The sequence below is a fragment of the Cyprinus carpio genome, chromosome B4, assembly GCF_018340385.1.
Source record: "Cyprinus carpio isolate SPL01 chromosome B4, ASM1834038v1, whole genome shotgun sequence".
In the NCBI taxonomy this organism is placed as follows: Eukaryota; Metazoa; Chordata; class Actinopteri; order Cypriniformes; family Cyprinidae; genus Cyprinus; species Cyprinus carpio.
In genome coordinates this window covers 34,019,128-34,029,334 of record NC_056600.1, presented here as the reverse complement: position 1 = coordinate 34,029,334, position 10,207 = coordinate 34,019,128, and the positions used below count along the sequence as shown (strand labels likewise).

At 34.9% G+C, this 10,207-nt stretch overlaps 1 pseudogene; it reads left to right on the top strand.

The window, feature by feature from the left end:
* The first annotated feature begins 2,036 nt into the window (after window positions 1–2,036).
* The window catches only part of LOC109073695, a 33,331-nt pseudogene continuing 25,160 nt past the window's right edge, over window positions 2,037–10,207 (top strand).

The window sequence follows — 10,207 nt, the reverse complement described above, 5'->3', positions numbered from 1 at the left end:
CCACCTAGACCATACGAATACCAAACTCTAAGCTGAGAATCTATTTTTCTTTTTCGACCAGTGTTTGATTTGTGAGCATATCTGTTCGAGGGAGGCTTTAAGACCAAGCGGAATCCTCTGCCGGCTGCTCGCTCCCGCTTCACAGCGAGCGCGTCTCGCGCTAACCGAGTAGGTTTTTTAACATCCGCGTTTCGACTTCAGCTAACAGCTAATCAGTTTGGGAGAATGCAAACAACGTGATTCCAACATCCAGCCATGCAAGAAAACGTGCATTTTACCTGAGGGAAGACAGAATCAATAAGGAAAGTCGTCTTTCTTTAATGTAGGTAATGTTGTTTAAATACCTAGATGAAACAATTTATATTTAAATAACTTACAGCGTACTCTTAACCTTGAATATCACTCTTAAACAACAAAACGACCAATGAAGTGTCAAGCACCCAAAGCAGTCCATTAATTCTAAAGTTATCCTTAATTGAAAAATAAGCATTTCCATTTGTACTGTAGTAGGCCTACTGTATAGCTATTACACACACGCAAATCAGAGTCAGAAAGAGCTTTATTGTCAAGTATGTTTGCACATACAAGGAATTTGTTTTAGTGTGACAAGCTTCCAGAACACAGAGACAACAACAACACACAGATAATAAAAAATAAGATGTGAACAGACAATTAAAATTTGATAAAATAAAGAAAAAACTGTAATTTTGTGAAATAGCCTATCACTGCAATTTAACATAACATTTTTATATTTTAATATACTTTAAAATATAATTGATTCCTGTAAAGCAATGCTAAATTTTCAGCATCATTATGATCCTTCAGAAATCATTAAATTATGCTGATTTATTATCAGTGTTGGAAACAGTTGTGCTGCTTAATATTATTCGGGACCTGTGATATTATTTAAGGATTCTTTGATAAATAAAAAGTATAAATAACAGTATTTATTCAAAATATATATTTTTTTGTGTGTGTGTGTGTTAAATATACACTACTGTTTGGTCAGGACATTTCTTTTTCTTTTTTTTAAAGAAACTTTTAGAAAACTTTTATTCAGCAAGGATTAAGGTGTTAAATGGATAAAAAGTGATACTGTTAGAATATTGTCAAAATTTCTATTTTGAATAACTTCTGTTGTTTTTAACTTTTTATTTTATTTATGGAACACAGGTTCCAAAAAATATTAAGCAGCACAACAGTTGATAATATTATCAACACTGATAATAACTCAGCATATTAGAATGATGTTCTGAGTAATGATGCTGAAAATACAGTGCTGCGTCACAGAAGTAAATTAATAAAAATGATATTTAAAAGTATAATAAGAAAGGAAACCAATATTAGAAATTGCAATAATATTTCACAATATTACTATTTTTGTGTATTTTTGATCAACTAAATACAACCTTGATGAGCATAAGAGACTCCATTAAAAAAAACATTACAAATCTAAACGATATATACCCGTATATATATATATATATATATATATATATATATATATACATACACAATATATTTCACCTATATCATCAAGCATCTTTAAAACCTTAAAACGTAATTTCTGTTTTCTTAAGATTTTTTGTATGTTCTGTACATTATTCTTTCTCTTTTCTGCATTTCACCTCTGCTGTAGTTTATTTCTAATAAATCTGACATTGTATACTACGTATTGTTGGCTCTGTGACACATTGTTTATTTTCCTATATTCTTCCATGCTGATGACCGTGCAGCAGAGTTGGAGTGGACCTCTTGTTGAAGAACTTCTCCAGGCACTATGAACCATCTGACTAGTAAGAAAAACCTATTAAAAATATGTCAAATAAATATCAAATATTTTTTGAGTCCTGTATGTCTTACAAGGCCATCCTGTTTAACACTGCACTGAGGACACTACAACCAGAGAGGTACAACATAATTTAAAATGAAACACAGATGATAATAAAAAAAAGTGCTTTGAAATGAAAATTAATACTGGTTAGACAGAACCGAGTACTGTGACTGTGCCTCACTTCAAAGTGAAACAGTCTGTAATGGTCATCTGCCGTGCCAGCTCGATGGTGAAGGTGGGAATTATAAGTAAGATTTTCTAAACTTTTAAATGTAGTAAAGTGTTTGTTCAAGTAGACTTTGTTGCTTGTGGAAACCTCACACAAGCCTGAAAGGTGCTTTAAACTTAAAATCTTATTTGCACTCTTGAAAACTGTTCACAAAGACTAAATTTCAGTCCAGCAGAATTTTCTGCACACTTCAACACCAAGATCAAAATTAGCATTGTGAATGTAAAAGCTTCACATTACATTTATAACCACCATTGTTAATATTTGAATTATACTGAATTATATTATGCCTTGAAAGTGGACAATACCGGATTTTTTGACCAAACATATTTAGGGTTCAGATCGCGCTATACGTGGAGAATAATGCACATTTTTTTTTAAAAAATGGCATTTATTAGTTTTTGCAAATGAACTTTTCACACTTGCCATACTCCAACAGGGTGAAAGCACTGACCAAACAAAACAAAATTGGTGGCAGTGTGAAATGACCATAATGCTGTATGTTAGGTGTGAGATTCATTAAACTTGGTTTGCTATAATACATCTATTCAGAAGTGCACCAGTGTGAATCATAATTTCCCCCACATTTGCTGTATATCCATAAAGTCATATCTATTGCTGCGTTTCCACCGAAATTACCCGGAACAATTGTACCAGGAACTTTTTTCCCCAGGAACTATTTTTCCCCACAGGCCTGTTGCTTTCAGCGTTTCCACCGCGGTCTAAAGTACCGTGAAGATTAGGCAAATAGTCTGGTTACATAAGCCTGCGCGTGTTTCTCAATACAGAGTACGCAAATTTTGGACTTGCATCCTCGGTAGTTCGGACCTTGCGAGTTCGACTCGGGAGTGTGATCTCCCGCGGATGAAACGACGCAAGTCCGGTAATTCTGCAAACAACAGCGTACTTGATAACATCAGTCAGCTCGCCTTGGCTACTGCAGTTTTCCTCACTGAATATTTACATAAAGACTAAATAGGCTATGATATCAAATACCACTGCCTCCTTTCGTTTTCATTTAAACATAATAATAGCCGCAGAAATGTACTTCCTTCAGGGAAATGTGTATGTATACAGCCTACAATACAATGAAATGAAATATTATATCAATTTCCTTTTTATTTTCATTTTAAAGGGTTAGTTCAGCTAAAAATGAAAATTATGTCATTAATGACTCACCCTCATGTCGTTCCAAACCCGTGAGACCTCCGTTCATCTTCGGAACACAGTTTAAGATATTTTAGATTTAGTCCAAAAGCTTTCTGTTCCTCCATTGAGAATGTATGTACGGTATACTGTCCACGTCCAGAAAGGTAATAAAAACATCTTCAAAGTAGTCCATGTGACATCAGAGGGTCCGTTAGAATTTGTTGGAGCATCGAAAATACATTTTGGTCCAAAAAAAAAAAATGATGACTTTATTCAGGATTGTCTTCTCTTCCGGGTCTGTTGTGAACGCGACTGTTGACGTAGGACGCTGCTGACGTGTTTTCTGGTGCGCCCAAATAACAAAGATAACACGTCAGCAGCGTCCTACGTCAACTGTCACAGCAGTCAGTCGCACAATTGAATGAAGACCAAAGATTACCTGTTAGATTTGCACAAAACTGATTATATTTTAAGTTTAACCACTAAAGAGACATCAGAGCCAGCGCCACATATCAGAAGAACTAGCCGAGGTGAAAGTGCTCTAGGCGGATACATGACCAATGAGCTCCCGCTGATCACGTGGAGCTGACCGTCTCTGAAATCGGCGAAACAGATTTTTAAATAGGCGCTGTCTTTATACATAAACCACAGATTTGAGTTTTCAACAACTACATTCTCGCCTGAAATACTTTTTAAAACTACATTTCATGATACAATAACAGTAATATTTTGAAAATTATCCGAATAAATGGTGGTTGAAATCACAATGCTGCGTGAACTCAACCAATCAGCATGTTTAGCACTCAAGTCCCGCCCCGAAAGTTCCGGACCTTTGAAAAAGTACTACCTCGTGAGCAGGGACTTTCTGAGGGGCATTTTTCTACCCGGAACTTTATTTAGATCCTGGTTCCTGCTGTGGAAACACACTGAGTACCAGCCCAAAGTCCCTAGTTCCTGGGTAAAGTTCCAGTGGTGGAAACGCGGCTTATGTCCTAGTCTTCTTTCAGTGGTTAAGATCCAATATTTTTTCATGACGGACACAAGTTTCGGAGGCATTGTGTAAACGTGATTGACACAACGTGAGGTCGTATTTATTTTTTTAATGTGTGAAAATATCTGACTATAGTGTGCAGTGACCTTAAGGGTTAAGGGTACAAACACTTGACCAGAATCATGTCAAGTAACAACTAATCCAAATGTTTTTTTATCTTCTTTCTTGTTTTTGTTTTGTTTTGCAGATGCTGTCATGAAAAAAGGTAACTGCTGGACACCTGGGACAGGCCATCAATTCCAAGTTGGCGGAACTGAGGTTTCAACTGAAGAAAAAGGAGACCTGTTAGAGTTTAGAGTTGTCTAATAGAGAGGGTGAAGGAAGAACATCCAAACGCTGCCCCTGCTTCCTTCAAGATTTTTTATGGATTTATATAATGGTGTTTTTTTTTTTTAGTAAAGAGAGTGGCAAAATTAACATGACCCTACTTTGATGTTTTGTTCTACAAATTAAACTACACACACACTCCAAAAACACCAATTTTGATACAATTTGCATTTGCAAGAAAAAAAAAATCAAAGTATTGTCATGTTAATTTTGCCACTGCCTTTACTTTACGAAAAAACACCATCATATAAATCCATAAAATCTTGAAGGAACCAGGGGCAGGGTTTGGATGTTCTTCTTTCACCCTCTCTATTAGACAACTCTAAAAATTGTATTTTTTTTTTAACACAGACTTTATTTAATTAATAATAAAAAATAAAAAAAAACTTCTCTTCAAGAATTACTTTTCAGGTTTTAGCATCATACTTCAGTATTCATAATAGCAATTTCAGTAAAGTTGCTGGTTTGATTTATGCTTTAATTGTGCAGTTTATGTGCACTCTGTTCTTTTGTAAATGTCAATAAAATTCTTATTTTTCTATAGCAGGTGTTATGTCATCTGAATATACTGCTCATTTTTGCAAGTGAATTTATACTGTCACAGTTTTTAAGTTGCATTGTCTGGGGATTTGTAAATTTTTCAGTCTCCAATTTCTGTTCAGTATTTGAATGTTTAAATTCATATATATATATATTTACATGTACTGAAATGTAATATGTTAACAAATATTAGAAATTAATACATAGACATATATTGCAAAGTAATATATTTACATAGTCTGATATCTTAAGGTATTTACATATATTGGAAATAAATATATGTAAATATTTACAATATAAAATATATTTACATATATATAAATGTAATATATTTACATGTACTGAAATGTAATATGTTAACAAATATTAGAAATTAATATATAGACATATATTCCAAATGAATATATTTACATAGTCTGATATCTAAATGTATTTACATATATGTGAAATAAATATATGTAAATATTTCCAATAAAAATATATTTACATATGTTTAATATATGTGGGAAATATTAAAAAGCGGCCAAAATCAAATATTTAAATATGTTTTATAAAATATATGTAAATATATTTTAAAATATATTACAAAAATATATTTTCTTCTATTTAAATTTAAGATATTTCAATATATAAAAATGTATTTATTTTAAATATATTTCGATCTATGTGACTTCTGTATGGGCTGTGAGGAGATGAAGGGATAATCAGAGACTCCAAACTCTGAAGAATGTCTATCCATTGTAGTAATAATCATAGAATCATCCATCTTGGTAACCATCCCTATTTATCACTGAAATTGCTAAATATTTAATGATACATGATAGTCCATGAAAACATTCATGGTGGATACTGTAAATCACTGCAGTTTTCAGTCCTGCAGTACAAGTGCAGTAATTATGATATGTGTAACTTGTATCCTTAGAGTGTCTCTCAGCGACTGACATCTAGTGGTCATTTTATTATCTGTGGCCTTAGAGATTTGCAGATACACCCATTTTGCACACTTCTCTCAAACACAAAAGCAGGAAATAATTTCCACTCCTCACTTGCGGGAAACTGAAACTTAAGAGTAGCTGAGCTGTGGTGTGTTTGTATCTCTGTATACTTGCAGTAAAATGGCAGAAGCCAGATTTTCTCAGGATGAGTTCTTGTGTGCAGTGTGTCTGGATCTCCTGAAGGATCCAGTGACGACTTCCTGTGGACACAGTTACTGTAAGATCTGTATTACAGGCTTCTGGGATCAGGAGGATCAGAAGAGAGTCTACAGCTGTCCTCAGTGCAGACAGACCTTCAGTCCAAGACCTGCTTTAGCTAAAAACACCATGCTGGCTGAAGTGGTGGAGAAACTGAAGAAGACCAAACTCTCTGCTGACTGTGATGCTGGAGCTGGAGATGTGCAGTGTGACATCTGCACTGGAAGAAAATACAAAGCCGTCAAGTCCTGTCTGGTGTGTCTGAACTCTTACTGTCAGAGTCACCTCGAACAACATGAGAGTTTGTTTAAAGGAAAGAGACACAATTTGACTGAAGCCACTGGACAACTGCAGGAGATGATCTGCCAGAAACATGACAAGCTCCTTGAGGTTTTCTGTCGCACTGACCAGAAGTGTATATGTGTGCTGTGTACAACGGATGAACATAAAAACCATGACACTGTATCAGCTGCAGCACAGAGGGCAGAGAAACAGGTATGAGCTTATAACAGTAGTTCACTTAAAAATATATATATTATTTACACTTCCAATTATCGTCCCAAACTTGTATTACATTGTTTTTGTGCCTAAGGAACACAAAAGAAGGTATTTTGAGAAATGTCTCATCTGTACATGCACTGAAAGTCAACAGGATACAAAAGTGTCAATCTACTAAAAAGGACATAATGGTAGCAAAAAAGTAATCCACACAACTCCAGGGGTTTAATCCAAGTGAAATTTAAATCATTATTCACACTGAAATCAAATAAAATATTTTCAGTTCATGCAATATTGGCTCCTCACTGTGAATTTAGGTGAGGCAGATTCTGGGTCATAGTTCTTGTTTATGATAAACCATTTGCATTATCCTAATTCTAATCAAACATATGCAGAAAATCTTGTCCTTGCCTAATTCCCGAGAATAGTGTTCTAATGTTTCTTGACAGGCTCAAGTACAAATGTGTAGAATGCTATCTTAGAATTGCCTTAATGTGCACTGTAAAAAAAAATATTTTATGAGATTAAATTATTTTACAATTATTTAATTATGGAAACCACGACTATATATATTTTATGAGAACAGGCTTTTGAGTTCATCAAGAATACATACAAAAATATACATATTCAGTCTTAATTTATGCCAGGAGTTATGTCAATCTAAAAACGAAGTCGAGATCGATATGAAGCTTGAGTCTGATGTTAATTGCATTCTTTTATATTAAAACTAGCAGTAACTCTGAACTAATGTAAACAAAGAACACTTCTGTGCGCTGGCGTCCTCCCAACGGTTAAGAGATCTTAAATAAACACTGTTAATAAACATTTAGTTAACCAAATGAAACAATACACATTTTAATGTTATAAAAGTGTGCACATTGAGAGAAATAAACAGCATATTATATTAAAAATTGTCTTTGATCTTTCAAGCTCTGTCGTTGCAGTCAGCGGGTGTTGCATTCCTTCAGTCCAAAAGAAGTGAAATAAAAAGCGCCCTTCCATAAAAAAGTATCTCACACGATTCAGGAGGGTGAACAAAGGCCTCCTGTAGTGTATCCATGTGTTTTTGTAAGAAAAATAACCAAATTCAAAATGTAATAGTAACTTTAATGTAGCTTGCGCCAACAGTTGTACACAGAAGCAGTTCCGGGAGCATAACAAGTCAAGAGAGTAGCGGTGCAACGAATCACAATTCTCATGATTCGGATTATATTATCACATCACATTTTGAGTGACAGATCTGATAACTTTTCTGATGAGTAAAAAAAATATGGTTCTTTATTATTCAAGTATAACACTTATTATTTAAAGAACAATTTACTACTTTGATACTACAGCAAAAACTAGTAGCATAAGTAACGATTCACTTAACTCATGATGTGATGTGATTCACGATACTCATTTCATATTACAATTTTCTTTTTTACCAAAATTAAGATTTTAAAAAAGTTATTTCTCAAACCAAAAGGCTGCACATTACTTTGTGAAATTGAAAATGTCAAACAATATACTAACTTGAAATTTTAAAACAAATCCCAAAATCAAATAAATAAATAATACAAATAAAATATTTTTTTTTAAAATAGGTTTTAAATAGGTTTTTCCTGTGCATTTTAATCGGGATCCAAACAAAGATGCTGCATACATGTTATTTAGATTGTAACATTTTTGAAATTTGAAACAAAAACTGACTTTATCTTTGTGATACTACATAAAATATCTTAACGAAACAAAAACAGCAGACAGGCTGAATGAGACACAAATGTCACTATCTGACAGCAGGTGGCACTTAAACAGCTGGTATTTATAGGCTGCTGCCCCTTTAAGACCGAATGCACGGATCCAACATACACAAATCCGGCGAAACACGGAAGTAAAGCCATTACTGCATGCCTTGCTGCTAAGGAAGTAGCAGAAGTAGCGTGTTGGTCCCGTAGGCAGCTGTAGCAGATGTTAGCTGTACGAAAAGTTATTTTTATTTAGTTTTTTTTAGTACGTATGCTGTCCAGTGATGCCGAGAAGAGCGTGTTGTGTGGTTGGCTGTTTTAACAACAGCACAAAACTACAGGCCTGGAATAAAACCGTTTGTGAAATTCACGAACCTTTGTTGCACATTGACTGCCCATGTTTACGGCCATACGGATTACACAGAGTTCCTGGTCGAGCTCAGTAGTATCCAGCTCGGTCGAGCGGAGGACCAAGATGTATTTATTGTTTGAATTTCATAATAAAATCGACAGAATCTGAGAGCTTTTTTCTATCATAAGTAACCTGCTCTGTCTAGTCTGTCGGTCTCCGTGTCCTCTTTGCTTCACGATTTTTCTGTGCGTGAGAAAATGGATGTGTGGCTTGAGAGCGTGTGAAAAGCGTCAATTGCGTGTGTCTCACATTTTATTGCATTTGTATTAGTTGTTTAAAGAGTAAAAAAAAATCTGTGGGTCTTAACGCAGTTAGAATCGGCAAATCGGTCGGACTAAAAGGGGAAATAATAATTAATTGGGTCGGTCCTAAATTGACAGGGTCGGTCGGGTTATGGCAAACAAGAATATTTTTAAGGATGGCCTAATAGTTATTTGAAGCTTGTGAACATATTAGCAACACAGCTAGTAATGACAGCGTTCGGTTTTATTGTTGTCATCAATTAATACACTTCTTAATTACATTACATTACATATTTTTACATTATTACATTATGTTGTCAATAAATTACCTTTATCAGTAAGTTTTGGCCACTGCCTGACATCATCTACCCAATGTTCCCTTTCACCAGACATTTTCTTTAATGAGCAGGATCCGCTTTCATTGAAATGTCACTAGAGGGCACCGGCAAGTGTCACACCGTCACACTTCGCAGGCACGCAGTAATGGCGGCAGGCAAGATGGTGGCGCCCATAGAGTTCGCGGCGGATTTGTGTATAATGATGCATGTGCGATTTCCTTCTCCACTGTTTACGTTCATTTAAGACATGAAAATACTTGCCGAGATAGCTATTTTGAGATAATTTTACTTGTATGTGTCCACTCAAGTGAAAGAGGAATCAATTCTGTGTTCGTGCTCTGCCTGAAACGCCGCTCTGTATGTGCTCACTTTGAGTGTGTGCGCACGAGGCACGAGCCCTGAATTAAATTCTTCAGGTGCATGAATGGTTTAAAACGCTTGAATGTTTAAATTGGTAAGACTTATTAACACGTGTAAATTATAAACTTGTGCAGTGTATATGGGGTCCTTTCAAATGGTAGAGTGGAGGGCAAGTGAACGCGATCATTTCTTCCTCTGTACTTTCAGTTTTAACACGAATAAACATGAATTAACATTTCATGCCTCATGTAATCGCTCAATCAGTGCTTCAATCACGGAAAGACATCAACAAAACAACTTGTATACA